The sequence below is a fragment of the Grampus griseus genome (assembly GCF_964374135.1).
Source record: "Grampus griseus genome assembly, chromosome: X".
NCBI lineage: Eukaryota > Metazoa > Chordata > Mammalia > Artiodactyla > Delphinidae > Grampus > Grampus griseus.
The window spans coordinates 63,004,031-63,017,435 of NC_138999.1; the positions used below are offsets into that span (position 1 = coordinate 63,004,031).

Below are 13,405 nucleotides of genomic sequence, written 5' to 3' on the forward strand. Positions count from 1 at the left end.
AAGAAAAGAAAATCCTGAATGTAAGCAATGCCCTCAAATGCCTTGTAAAATCATCTTACTAACATACACCCAAATGAACCTGGTCTCATTTTAAGCAGTCCCTTCACTACCTAAGTGGTATAAAAATGAAAAAAATGTAATAATTCTAAACCGCCAAGTTCAGTTCAGCCTGACAGATGTAATGTCACTATTGTTTGGTAAGTGAAAACTAACATTTTAAAGGTTAAAGTATGCCAAAGATGTCAGGAGACTGCAGTCCAAATGATGAAATACAGATCTCTCTCCATTTTGGTGTGAAAAGATCAGTTAAGAATTATGTTAATAAAATGGGTCTGTAGATTCTACTCTGTGGTGAAAAACATTGTGGTACATTTCCAGTTTAACTTATGTAAGAGAAAAAAAGAATCCCCACCATCCCCCTCCCCCGGGCTCCTTCTATCATCATAAAAGAGAAGATTTTAAATCTTTTTATTTAGTTACCTTATACTCAGTTATAATATTCATGTGCACAAGTCAGAAATTTTGGATTGAGTATATGCTTAGCATCAGCCATTTTTAAACTTAAATATTTCTGGGAAAGCTTACCAATAAAACAAGAGAACAAATGTGTAATTGTTCTTAAATCACTTAGGTCTCTTCCTAGTTATAAGCAATACTTACCATCCTATTCATACAGCCCTTTCACCTATATTTCAATGAAGCCTTACAACAATCCTATGAAGTAGGAACCACCAAATCTATTTTACAGATAAAAAACAGAAGCACAGACAAAGTGATTTACCAAAGGCCATGTGCTTACTAAGTGGAAAGAGCCAGTAATTAAAGCCAGGCCTCCTGATTCCAAATCCAGTCAACTTTTCACTAAATGGACAACTGCCTCCCAATATATGCCAAGACTATAAACTTTATTTTTTTTCATTTTGTTTGCTTTTATTTTTTTCCACATCTTTATTGGAGTACAGTTGCTTTACAATGGTGTTAGCTCCTGCTCTACAACAAAGTGAATCAGTTACACATACACACATGCTCCCACATCTCTTCCCTCCTGTGTCTCCCACCCTCCACCCTCCCTATCCCACCCCTCCAGGTAGTCACAAAGCATGGAGCTGATCTCCCTGTGCTATGCGGCTGCTTCCCACTAGCTATCTACCTTAAGTTTGGTAGTGTTTGTATGTCCATGCCTCTCTCTTGCTTTGTCACAGCTCACCCTTCCCCCTCCCCATATCCTCAACTCCATTCTCCAGTAGGTCTGTGTCTTTATTCCTGTCTTACCCCTAGGTTCTTCATGACATTTTTTTCCTTAAATTCCATATATATGTGTTAGCATACGGTATTTGTCTTTCTCTTTCTGACTTACTTCACTCTGTATGACAGACTCTAGGTCTATCCACCTCATTACAAATAGCTCAATTTCGTTTCTTTTTATGGCTGAGTAATATTCCATTGTATATATGTGCCACATCTTCTTTATCCATTCATCCGATGATGGACACTTAGGTTGCTTCCATGCCCTGGCTACTGTAAACAGAGCTGCAATGAACATTTTGGTACATGACTCTTTTTGAATTATGGTTTTCTCAGGGTATATGCCCAGTAGTGGGATTGCTGGGTCATATGGTAGTTCTATTTGTAGTTTTTTAAGGAACCTCCATACTGTTCTCCATAGTGGCTGTACCAATTCACATTCCCACCAGCAGTGCAAGAGTGTTCCCTTTTGTCCACACCCTCTCCAGCATTTATTGTTTCTAGATTTTTTGGTGATGGCCATTCTGACTGGTGTGAGATGATATCTCATTGTAGTTTTGATTTGCATTTCTCTAATGATTAATGATGTTGAGCATTCTTTCATGTGTTTGTTAGCAGTCTGTATATCTTCTTTGGAGAAATGTCTTCTTTGGAGAAATTTAGGTCTTCTGCCCATTTTTGGATTGGGTTGTTTGTTATTGAGCTGCATGAGCTGCTTGTAAATTTTGGAGATTAATCCTTTGTCAATTGCTTCATTTGCAAATATCTTCTACCATTCTGAGGGTTGTGTTTTGGTCTTGTTTATGGTTTCCTTTGCTGTGCAAAAGCTTTGAAGTTTATTAGGTCCCATTTGTTTATTTTTGTTTTTATTTCCATTTCTCTAGGAGGTGGGTCAAAAAGGATCTTGCTGTGATTTATGTCAGTGTTTTGCCTATGTTTTCCTCTAAGAGTTTGATAGTCTCTGGCCTTACATTTAGGTCTTTAATCCATTTTGAGCTTATTTTTGTGTATGGTGTTAGGGAGTGATCTAATCTCATACTTTTACATGTACCTGTCCAGTTGTCCCAGCACCACTTAATGAAGAGGCTGTCCTTTCTCCACTATACATTCCTGCCTCCTTTATCAAAGATAAGGTGACCATATGTGTGTGGGTTTATCTCTGGGCTTTTTATCCTGTTCCATTGATCTATCTTTCTGTTTTTGTGCCAGTACCATACTGTCTTGATTACTGTAGCTTTGTAGTATACAAGACTATAAACCTTAAATAAATACATTCCTTCAGTCCCAATAGGCATGTCCAATGTATTCAACCTCACTATGAGCTATTTAGACCATGTTCATTTCCGGTATGAAAACTTCCAAATGACAAAACACCTTTTATAAGCAGGCTTAACCCAGCAGGGCTTATTTTTATTTTTTATTTTATTTATTTATTTTTACATCTTTATTAGAGTATAATTGCTTTACAATGGTGTGTTAGTTTCTGCTTTATAACAAAGTGAATCAGTTATACATATACATATGCTCCCTTATCTATTCCCTCTTGCATCCCCCTCCCTCCCACCCTCCCTATCCCACCCCTCCAAGCGGTCACAAAGCACGGAGCTGATCTCCCTGTGCTATGCGGCTGCTTCCCACTAGCTCTCTACCTTACATTTGGTAGTGTATATATGTCCATACCTCTCTCTCGCTTTGTCACAGCTTACCCTTCCCCCTCCCCATATACTCAAGTACGTTCTCTAGTAGTTCTGTGTCTTTATTCCTGTCTTACCCCTAGGTTCTTCATGACATTTTTTCCCTTAAATTCCATATATATCTGTTAGCATACGGTGTTTGTCTTTCTCTGACTTACTTCACTCTGTATGACAGACTCTAGGTCTATCCACCTCATTACAAATAGCTCAATTTCGTTTCTTTTTATGGCTGAGTAATATTCCATTGTATATATGTGCCACATCTTTATCCATTCATCCGATGATGGACACTTAGGTTGTTTCCATCTCCTGGCTATTATAAATAGAGCTGCAATGAACATTTTGGTACATGACTCTTTTTGAATTACGGTTTTCTCAGGGTATATGCCCAGTAGTGGGATTGCTGGGTCATATGGTAGTTCTATTTGTAGTTTTTTAAGGAACCTCCATACTGTTCTCCATAGTGGCTGTACCAATTCACATTCCCACCAGCAGTGCAAGAGTGTTCCCTTTTGTCCACACCCTCTCCAGCATTTATTGTTTCTAGATTTTTTGGTGATGGCCATTCTGACTGGTGTGAGATGATATCTCATTGTAGTTTTGATTTGCATTTCTCTAATGATTAATGATGTTGAGCATTCTTTCATGTGTTTGTTGGCAGTCTGTATATCTTCTTTGGAGAAATGTCTTCTTTGGAGAAATTTGGGTCTTCTGCCCATTTTTGGATTGGGTTGTTTGTTATTGAGCTGCATGAGCTGCTTGTAAATTTTGGAGATTAATCCTTTGTCAGTTGCTTCATTTGCAAATATCTTCTCCCATTCTGAGGGTTGTCTTTTGGTCTTGTTTATGGTTTCCTTTGCTGTGCAAAAGCTTTGAAGTTTCATTAGGTCCCATTTATTTTTGTTTTTATTTCCATTTCTCTGGGAGGTGGATCAAAAAGGATCTTGCTGTGTTTTATGTCATAGAGTGTTCTGCCTATGTTTTCCTCTAAGAGTTTGATAGTTTCTGGCCTTACATTTAGGTCTTTAATCCATTTTGAGCTTATTTTTGTGTATGGTGTTAGGGAGTGATCTAATCTCATCCTTTTACATGTACCTGTCCAGTTTTCCAAGCACCACTTATTGAAGAGGCTGTCCTTTCTCCACTGTACATTCCTGCCTCCTTTATCAAAGATAAGGTGACCGTAGGTGTTTGGGTTTATCTCTGGGCTTTCTACCCTGCTCCATTGATCTATTTTTCTGTTTTTGTGCCAGTACCATACTGTCTTGATTACTGTAGCTTTGTAGTATACAAGACTATAAACTAAATACATTCCTTCAGTCCCAATAGGCATGTCCAACGTATTCAACCTCACTGTGAGCTATTTAGACCATGTTCATTTCCGGTATGAAAACTTCCAAAATGACAAAACAGCTTTTATAAGCAGTCTGAACCCAGCAGGGCTTATTTTTTAATAAGTCAACTTTTAGTATTTTTGTTTTAAATAGAGTTGCCCCTCGGATAAATAATATGTTTTATTACCCTTATTTCTTTCAGAATACTGTGTGCCAATATATCCAAATCCATTCCTGGAACACAAGCAGCCAAATTAGAAAATTTGCCCAGTCATTTCAAAAACTACTCATTTGGTCAATAAATGTATGACTGTGTCAGGTAAATTTAATTCCGGGGAGGAAAAGCCAGCAAGAAAACCAAACCTGAGATTTATTCTGTAACTAGGGAGTTTAAAGCAGATTTTATTCACCTTGAGAATTTTAAAGCATTTTTAGTGATCTCCAATTCTCCTACAGTGATTATCATATATTAATAAAAATTATGCAGATTACTATGTTTCTAACCACTGCTAAAAGTATTTCATTTAATTCTCCTAATCCACGTACGCCAATCTTTAAAAAATGTAATTTTGTTATAACGTTAGGGCAAAAAGTCAGTTAAAACATACTGTTCAGGGGCTTCCCTGGTGGCGCAGTGGCTGAGAGTCCGCCTGCCAATGCAGGGGACACGGGTTCGTGCCCCGGTCCGGGAAGATCCCACATGCCGCAGAGCAGCTGGGCCTGTGAGCCATGGCCGCTGAGCCTGCGCATCCGGAGCCTGTGCTCCACAACAGGAGAGGCCACAACAGTGAGAGGCCCGTGTACCGCAAAAAAAAAGAAAGTACTGTAAAGAAAATGGAAACTACCAAGAATTGATTTTATAATTTAAGATCATAATCTGAGATATTTGTATACATACATATCTGTCTACTTACCACTGTGTGTGTGTGTGTGTGTGTGTGTGTGTGTGTGTGTGTGCATATTTCCCCTAGGGGCTGGGATTCAGTACTCATTAAGTCAGTGCTTATGGTGAGTTTATAGAAAATATCTACAAGAATAATGAGAATTGACTATATATTATAGAATAGGGACGAATGTATAATATCAAAAATAACAGCAAGCGGGCTTCCCTGGTGGCGCAGTCGTTGGGAGTCCGCCTGCCAATGCAGGGGACATGGGTTCATGCCCCGGTCCGGGAAGATTCCACATGCCGCGGAGCGGCTGGGCCCGTGAGCCATGGCCACTGAGCCTGCGCATCCGGAGCCTGTGCTCTGCAACAGGACAGGCCACAACAGTGAGAGGCCCCTGTACCGCAAAAAAACAAAAAACAAAAAACAAAAAAAAACATAGAAAACATACTGCTCAGTACTAATGGGTCAGAAGACCTGGTGCTAAGTATAAGTACATGCATACTATATTCAATGGACATACTGCATCAATTAAGAAGATTTAAGGCACTAAAATATATCGTTAACAAAACAACAGACTTAAAAAACTGAATTCTGGAATTCAAATGCCTGTGTGAATATCAGTTTTAAAATAAGCCACATCTATTAAGTCTGGAAGAAATAACCTCTTTTTAAAAACAAAAAGGTAAAAAAACAAAACAAAACAAAAACAAAAAGGTAGGGCTTCCCTGGTGGCGCAGTGGTTGAGAGTCTGCCTGCCGATGCAGGGGACACGGGTTCATGCCCTGGTCTGGGAAGATCCCACATGCTGTGAAGCGGCTAGGCCCGTGAGCCATGGCCACTGAACCTGCGTGTCCGGAGCCTGTGCTCCGCAACGAGAGAGGCCACAACAGTGAGAGGCCCGCGTACTGCCAAAAAAAACCCAAACAAACAAACAACAAGAAAAAAAACAAGAAAAACAAAAACAACAACAAAATACCAAAAAGGTATGGTGTGAGGGAGGAATCAAGGTAACCTAATACCAACCAACTACTAAAGTATTATACCTTGAGTATCGTCACCTTTTGGATGTGTTCATACAAGCTCCAAAACTCGATAGTGTTCTAAAGCACAACATGCCAATTAAAAAAAACATAGGTACCAACATAAAAATGTGTCATACTGAAAAGAGAAGGGCAAACATTATTGTGTTTGCAACAGAGCTTCTTCATTAAGAAGCTCAGAGTAGATGAGAATTAATGACATGCAAGCCTTGTGAATAATGAAAATGTCAGCTCAATAATATCATCACCAAAATGAAAAATACTCAATATAGTTAAAAACAAAAAAAGGTCAAATCACAAAGAACTGCTGAATCTGAGGTCATGAAAATAAAATACCATCGTATATGTAGTTATATACAAAAGTGTTGGGAATTGTTCCTATATAGAATGTTTCATTAAAATTTTACAGCATTTGTAGCAAATCAAAGGTTGATTACCAGATAGCTTTTTTATTCTATGAGTAGCAGGGTGGAATTTAGCTCTGTGAAAATGGAAAAAGACAGGATACTAGATTCTACTCTTGGCTGTAACAGTAACTGTAAATTTGGCCAATTTATTTAACCTTTTGTGTCTCAGGATCTCCATCAATATTAGAGTACTGGATTAAGCTATCTACAAGATACCTTTCCAATTCTATGAATCTGTGACTATGAATAAGATATAACCTGCATCACATTACAATACTAAGTCAGAAAAATAAAGCTTAAGAAAAAACATGAATAACTAGGATGTAAGCTTAGAAGCTGTGCTTTTCTTACTGCTATTTCACTCATACACTTCTGTCTCTTTTTATGACTATCTTATTTTTTTTTAAAGAAATATAAAGCATTCCTCTTTAAAAAACAGGGCAGGGTTTATATTTCACTGCCTTTACTTATTGCATGGTACCTCTCACCACCCACACAATTTGCTGATCACTTCCATTACTGGCCTATCAGAGGATGCTACTAAGGCCTCCACCACTGCTGATACTACTAGAGCAAAATGGGATTATAAAATATCTGCATGGCAATGTTAGCTTAGCCTGGTTTATATTCTTCTACCTCTACCACTTGAAAAGGACAGCAGGAAAAAAAGGATTCAGCATGTGTCTAATCTCTTGGCAGGAAGTCTGCAGCTCACAAATAATTCTGATTTACAACAACCCTCTAAAACAGTTAAACCGAAGAATATTAACAATGTCAACAAATCAAAGGATGGAGACCAAGCCAAATGCTGCCAATTCACAGGATCAAGTTAGTTAAAAAAAGAAACCATTATAATGACATTTCAATTCACTCAAGTACTTTAGACAGTGAATTTAATCTTCAATTACCCAGTTCAACCCAGTTCATGCTCTTTTATTATCAAGCTACGCCACTAAATTAGAATTTGGTCTTATTCACACTAACTCAATTCTGACTTCTCATTATTCTCAAGAAGTCAAAAAATGACTCAAAAACCCAAAAGATTCATGTGTTTATTTTTAAGTTATTAATGTAAAAGTCACTGATTACTGGCAATTTTGGTGTTAATTGGTAAAGTACTACTTTTTTTTAAAACATCTTTATTGGGGTATAATTGCTTTACAATGGTGTGTTAGTTTCTGCTTTATAACAAAGTGAATCAGTTATACATATACATATGTTCCCATATGTCTTCCCTCTTGCGTCTCCCTCCCTCCCACCCTCCCTATCCCACCCCTCCAGGCGGTCACAAAGCACCAAGCCAATATCCCTGTGCCATGCGGCTGCTTCCCACTAGCTATCTACCTTACGTTTGGTAGTGTGTATATGTCCATGACTCTCTCGTCCTGTCACAGCTCACCCTTCCCCTTCCCCATATCCTCAACTCCGTTCTCCAGTAGGTCTGCGTCTTTATTCCTGTCTTACCCCTAGGTTCTTCATGACTTTTTTTTTTCTTAAATTCCATATATATGTGTTAGCATATGGTATTTGTCTTTTTCTTTCTGACTTACTTTACTCTGTATGACAGACTCTAGGTCTATCCACCTCATTACAAATAGCTCAATTTCGTTTCTTTTTATGGCTGAGTAATATTCCATTGTATATATGTGCCACATCTTCTTTATCCATTCATCTGATGATGGGCACTTAGGTTGTTTCCATCTCCGGGCTATTGTAAATAGAGCTGCAATGAACATTTTGGTACATGACTCTTTTTGAATTTTGGTTTTCTCAGGGTATATGCCCAGTAGTGGGATTGCTGGGTCATATGGTAGTTCTATTTGTAGTGTTTGAAGGAACCTCCATACTGTTCTCCATAGTGGCTGAACCAATTCATATTCCCACCAGCAGTGCAAGAGTGTTCCCTTTTCTCCACACCCTCTCCAGCATTTATTGTTTCTAGATTTTTTGATGATGGCCATTCTGACTGGTGTGAGATGATATCTCATGGTAAAGTACTACTTTTTAAGAAATAAGTTTTCCACCAAAGTGAACTATTTAAAAGAGTGAAGTCAATTTTTAAAATTAAAATCACTTGACCAAAAAAGAAAATATTATCTACACAAATACAAATGACTGCTATATTGTTTGAGGAAAACAATACTGTGTTACAGAACCAAACACGTTGACAACTGTGATCCCTGAACCAGTGCTCCTACACAGAAATGGTGACAAAGTTGACCATATATCCACGGTCTGTCCAGAAGAGTAGCAGTCTACAACTGTTGTCCTGTAGTAATTATTAATATGGCCCTCTTTCACGCCTAAGTGTCCCAGTTTGGATAAATTATATGGTCATCTTAGATGTAATTGACACTAACAGGAACTTTGGTCAATAAAAAATGAAAATTGTAATTAGAGTTAAATCCTTTCTTCATACACTCAAGTGAAGAACAAGAGGAAAGAGATCATTTTTCATTCCAGAAAAAACTGAAAACACTGAACACAAATATCTCCTCTCCCCGACAGAAAGTATCACGTTCATCACCATGTAAACGCTGTAATAGCAGCCAAACCTGTAGTAGTGAAATTATTGCAAGAGGTCCACAAATCTACATACATATACCATGCACTGTCTACAGATATTTGTCTCCCACATATGTTGGTGATATTATGACTAATGAAATTAAAACCTTGGGTTGAAGCACTAAAATACAAGAATATCTACAGCAAAAATATCAAGTATATATTTCAAGAGCAAAACCACAAGTTCACAAATATATTCCCAAATTGTTCAAGATTGTCAAGATTTTTACATGTAAAATGAACTGCTTGATTATCTGGGAAACTTCCATATTCCAGGTTGGAAAAAAAAATAACGAAGGAAAAATAGACACAGAAGTGTTACTGCTTTCTTACACTGGGTATCAAAATGTCAAAGGATCACGTAAGTTGGATACTTTTTAAAATCAATGGGCCATAAAGTTTTGGAAATGTCTGTGTTATACAGAAATGTTAAGGAATTAGACTTACAAAAGAAAAACATGTCCCAGCCCTAGTCAGTGGCCCAAAATTCTAGCACCTGATTGGTCTGGGTTTGACAGAGGACTTTTTACTTTCTAATTTGTTATCTACTTTACAGTAAATCAAGGGAACAGGAGGTTGGTGAGTGGTTTGCTCTATTTCCCAAACCGCTAGAGCTTTGGGAAAAGTAATATACACATTATAATTCCATAAATGCATTTGATCTACTGTATTATTTAAGGCCTCACTACATGTTCACTAATCTGAAAGAATATATCCAATCAGCCTAACAGTTCTAGATGACTTCATTATTAAGCTATTTCTTAAAGCCACTTCTGATTTTAAATTAAGTTTATCAAACTTTTTCACAAGCAGTTAACAGCTGAAACAGGAACCTTGACAGACCAAAAAAGAGGGTGTAATTGCTAAATAAGTCTCACCTGCTTCATAAAGCAAATTTCCTTTAACAAAAGTTTTTGATGCAAATAACCTACAGATTTTAAAAATTACAACCTTTCATTTTCTTTGCATTTCCAATCTAATTAGATAGCAATTAAGTCTAAAGACATAAAACCTTAGTGACTTTGGCATCAGACAGACCTGAGTTAAAATGGGGGCTCTACCACTTATTAGCTATGTAATTGAGGACAAATTACCTAATCTCTCCTTTGAGTCTCAGTTACCTCTGTAAAATAGGTAACATCCTCATGAAGCTTTGCTGTAAGGAGTACAAAATGATGCATGTGAAGCACAGGACCTAGCACATAAGTATTCAATACAAATTAGTTATGAATTTAGGCTAACTACCCATCGCAGTTTGCCTGGGACAATGCAGGTTTGCACCTGGATGCATTATTAATAATGTCCCTTTTGCTCTTAAAAGCATCCTGGCTAGGGCAATAAATTATGTGGCTACCTTAACAATGATGGTGAAAGGAGTTAATACCAATTAGAGTATTATATATCATTTATGACTTTTTGGACCTTGAAGGAAAAAAATCGAATGTCACACAAAATAATGAGATTATATTCCTGTAATACAGTCTACTGATAATTCATTTTGTTATTCAATAAACATTTAAACACTATTTATTTATACCCATCTCATTCCAACAGTAATTTAAGGCAGCAAATTTCTGTATTGTTTTTTCTGTTCCATACAGGTACTGGTAAATTTCAAACGTTATTTTAAAGGAAAAAAATTGACAGGTACAGCACTAATGAGGTTCCAGCTACTCAGGAACACTACCTTTTGAATTCCCAGTGAAAAACACCCATTCTGATCATGAAGAATACCCAAGACCAACTAACATATATCAAATAAGCCCATCCAATTACAGGGCCTGCAAAACAGAATAAATATTTTTAAACATGCATTCTACACATAAATCATCAGGAGACGCAACAAAAAATAAATTACCTGACTGTTATATGACATAGTATTGTAATACAATAAACTGGATTTTAGTTTTCTTCACTCTCTGCTCTAGAAAAAAAAAGAATCCATTATTCTTCCTCTTTTATAAGATAGACATTTTCTTTGAAACAGACACATCCTAAAAATATACATATCCTATATATTTTAGATACAGATACACACACATACATACACACACACACTCACCACAACCCAACGTAACTCAACATTAGTATTAGGATATTTGGGGAGACTGAGAAGGTCAGAGGGAACCAGGAATCTTATATATAAGATAGCCTTTAAAGGCCGAGAGCCAATCTACCTTTTAATATAAAGTTACTTAAAATAGGCCTTTTCTCATGAGACCATTAATTATTTTCAGATTCTCAGTTACTTCCAAAAACTTATTTGGCACATTACACTAGCCTAAGGCAGTAATTAAAGTATGAAAGATCATCAGGACATCTTAGGCTGAAGAAAAACATTTTTTCAGTAAGAGTATACTAAAATCCAACTAAAAGATATTTAGATTGGTCTTCCTGGGTACTTTATTTTTACAACTTAGAAAACCGATTTTGGGGGAGCGATAACTGTGCCTGCCTGCTCTCAAGTCATCCAGGACGGACATAATGTACCTGATGGGGTGATATAAGTATTCTGTCTTTAATAAGGAGAAGAATCAAAAAATGATTAGTAATAGTATGTCTATTTCTTCCTTCAATCATCCAAAGCCACTGCGCTTAATTCTGATTCAGGAAATGCGGGCTCCTTATTTCCAGCAAAAAATTATTCTGGGACCTTGCAAACAGTGGATGACAACCTGATATAAATGCTTCCTCTTGCCCCCAAACTAAAGAATGACCTAAATAACAAGCCTGCTAGTCCTCAGAATCCCGGACTAACCTGTGGAATAAGTATGGTGAAACTGTCTAGGGAAGGAACGTGGCTGTCTCCTCCATCTTGAAATTAATCAGCATAAGGGAAAAAGGGACTGAGTATTCAGGAAGCAGAAGCCCAACCGGTTAATACTAGTTACTAAAGCTATGGCGTACGTGGCAGGTACCGCCCGCAGAAACCGAGACCCTTAGGCATTTTTTTGAGGGGGGAGGGGTTGGGTTGCTCACGGATTGAACGGAAATTAACTTCAAAATCATTTGGCCCAATTCCCACCCTCACCCAGGGAAAAACAACAAACACGCAACAGCTTTTCCCTCCCTTTTGGGGGGATCCTTGCAGTGATATCTGCCAAAGGATATGCCAGGGTTATTCGAGCAAGGGAGTAAACCACATTTGCCTCAGATCCTCAGGGAAGATGTCATCGTGGCCCCAGGGGGCGCCTAATTGATAGTGCCCTGCAGAAGGGCTCAAAATGGGGTTTTGCAAATCCTGGGAAATATAAAGGCCCGCAAGTTCTCAGCATCTAACTTAGAGCAGCCTGATTTTTCCCCCATTTCCTAAACCCAAGCCCGCCATGTAAAAGGGAGGGGGGGAGGAGGACGCGAGGGAAGTCTCCAGAGAACCGAGGAGAGAAAAACCTGAGACGGTCAAAGATTCTCACGCCTGAAGCCAACACTCGAAAATCGCCTGCCCAAAATTCTTAAGGTTCTGGAGGGCCCCGGCCGCGGCTCGAGCGGCCACGAAGAGGAAGTACTTCCCACCTCCTTCCCCTTCTTCAAAGAGCCTGTCGGCCATACACCCAACTAAAATGGCAGCGGCGACTACGCCACGGAGCCCCCCGCAGCAACCTGCGCCTGGGGTCCGGAGGCGGCGCTGAGCCTCCGCCACGATGCGCCACTCAGGCCATTTTGAGAGAACGCAGTAACCGCGGCTCCGCTGTCTTCCTCTCGCTCTCCATCCATTTCTCAGGATTCCCAAGGCTTCACTTACTCGGTTTTAGTGTCGGGATCCGACTCGGTCGGTCCGGCCGCCGCCGCCGCCGCCGCCGCCGGGGCTCCTGCGCGCCTCCCCTACCGCCGCTCTCAAGCCCGCCTCCGATGAGTCGCTGGTTGAGACCCGCCTCTAGCCCAGCGCCTGCTCGGAGACGTTGCTCAGGCAGCCATTATCTTCCCCATTGTTACCAAGCAGCGACAGGAAACGCTTGCCCACAACAGGAAGTGATGATGCCGCGTCCGGGCCCCGCAGCCCGACTCCCAGCCGAGTAGCCAATCCCAGGCGATTGCTTGAAAAGGCTCAGTGGGAGGAGAAGGCTGCCGGCTGACGACGCGGCAAGGCGGGCCGCGGCCTGGAAAAGGAAAACCGCTGTGACGCCCACCATGTGACAGGCCCCACCCTCCTCCGCCATTTTGAATTGTGGCGAGAAATTTCGTGTTCTGAGAATTGTGGGAAAGTTGGCTTTCCAGTTTTGAAAGCTGGAG

General features: G+C 39.3%; 1 protein-coding gene across 1 annotated transcript in view; it reads right to left on the reverse strand.

Moving 5' to 3' along the window:
* RLIM (ring finger protein, LIM domain interacting) overlaps positions 1-13,087 on the reverse strand; it is a 36,611-nt gene extending 23,524 nt beyond the window's left edge. The window contains exon 1 of the mRNA XM_082680944.1: positions 12,918-13,087. The gene's annotated coding sequence lies outside the window, so the exon portion shown is untranslated. The remainder of the gene's footprint in view (positions 1-12,917) is intronic.
* Between the last annotated feature and the right edge of the window lie 318 nt (positions 13,088-13,405).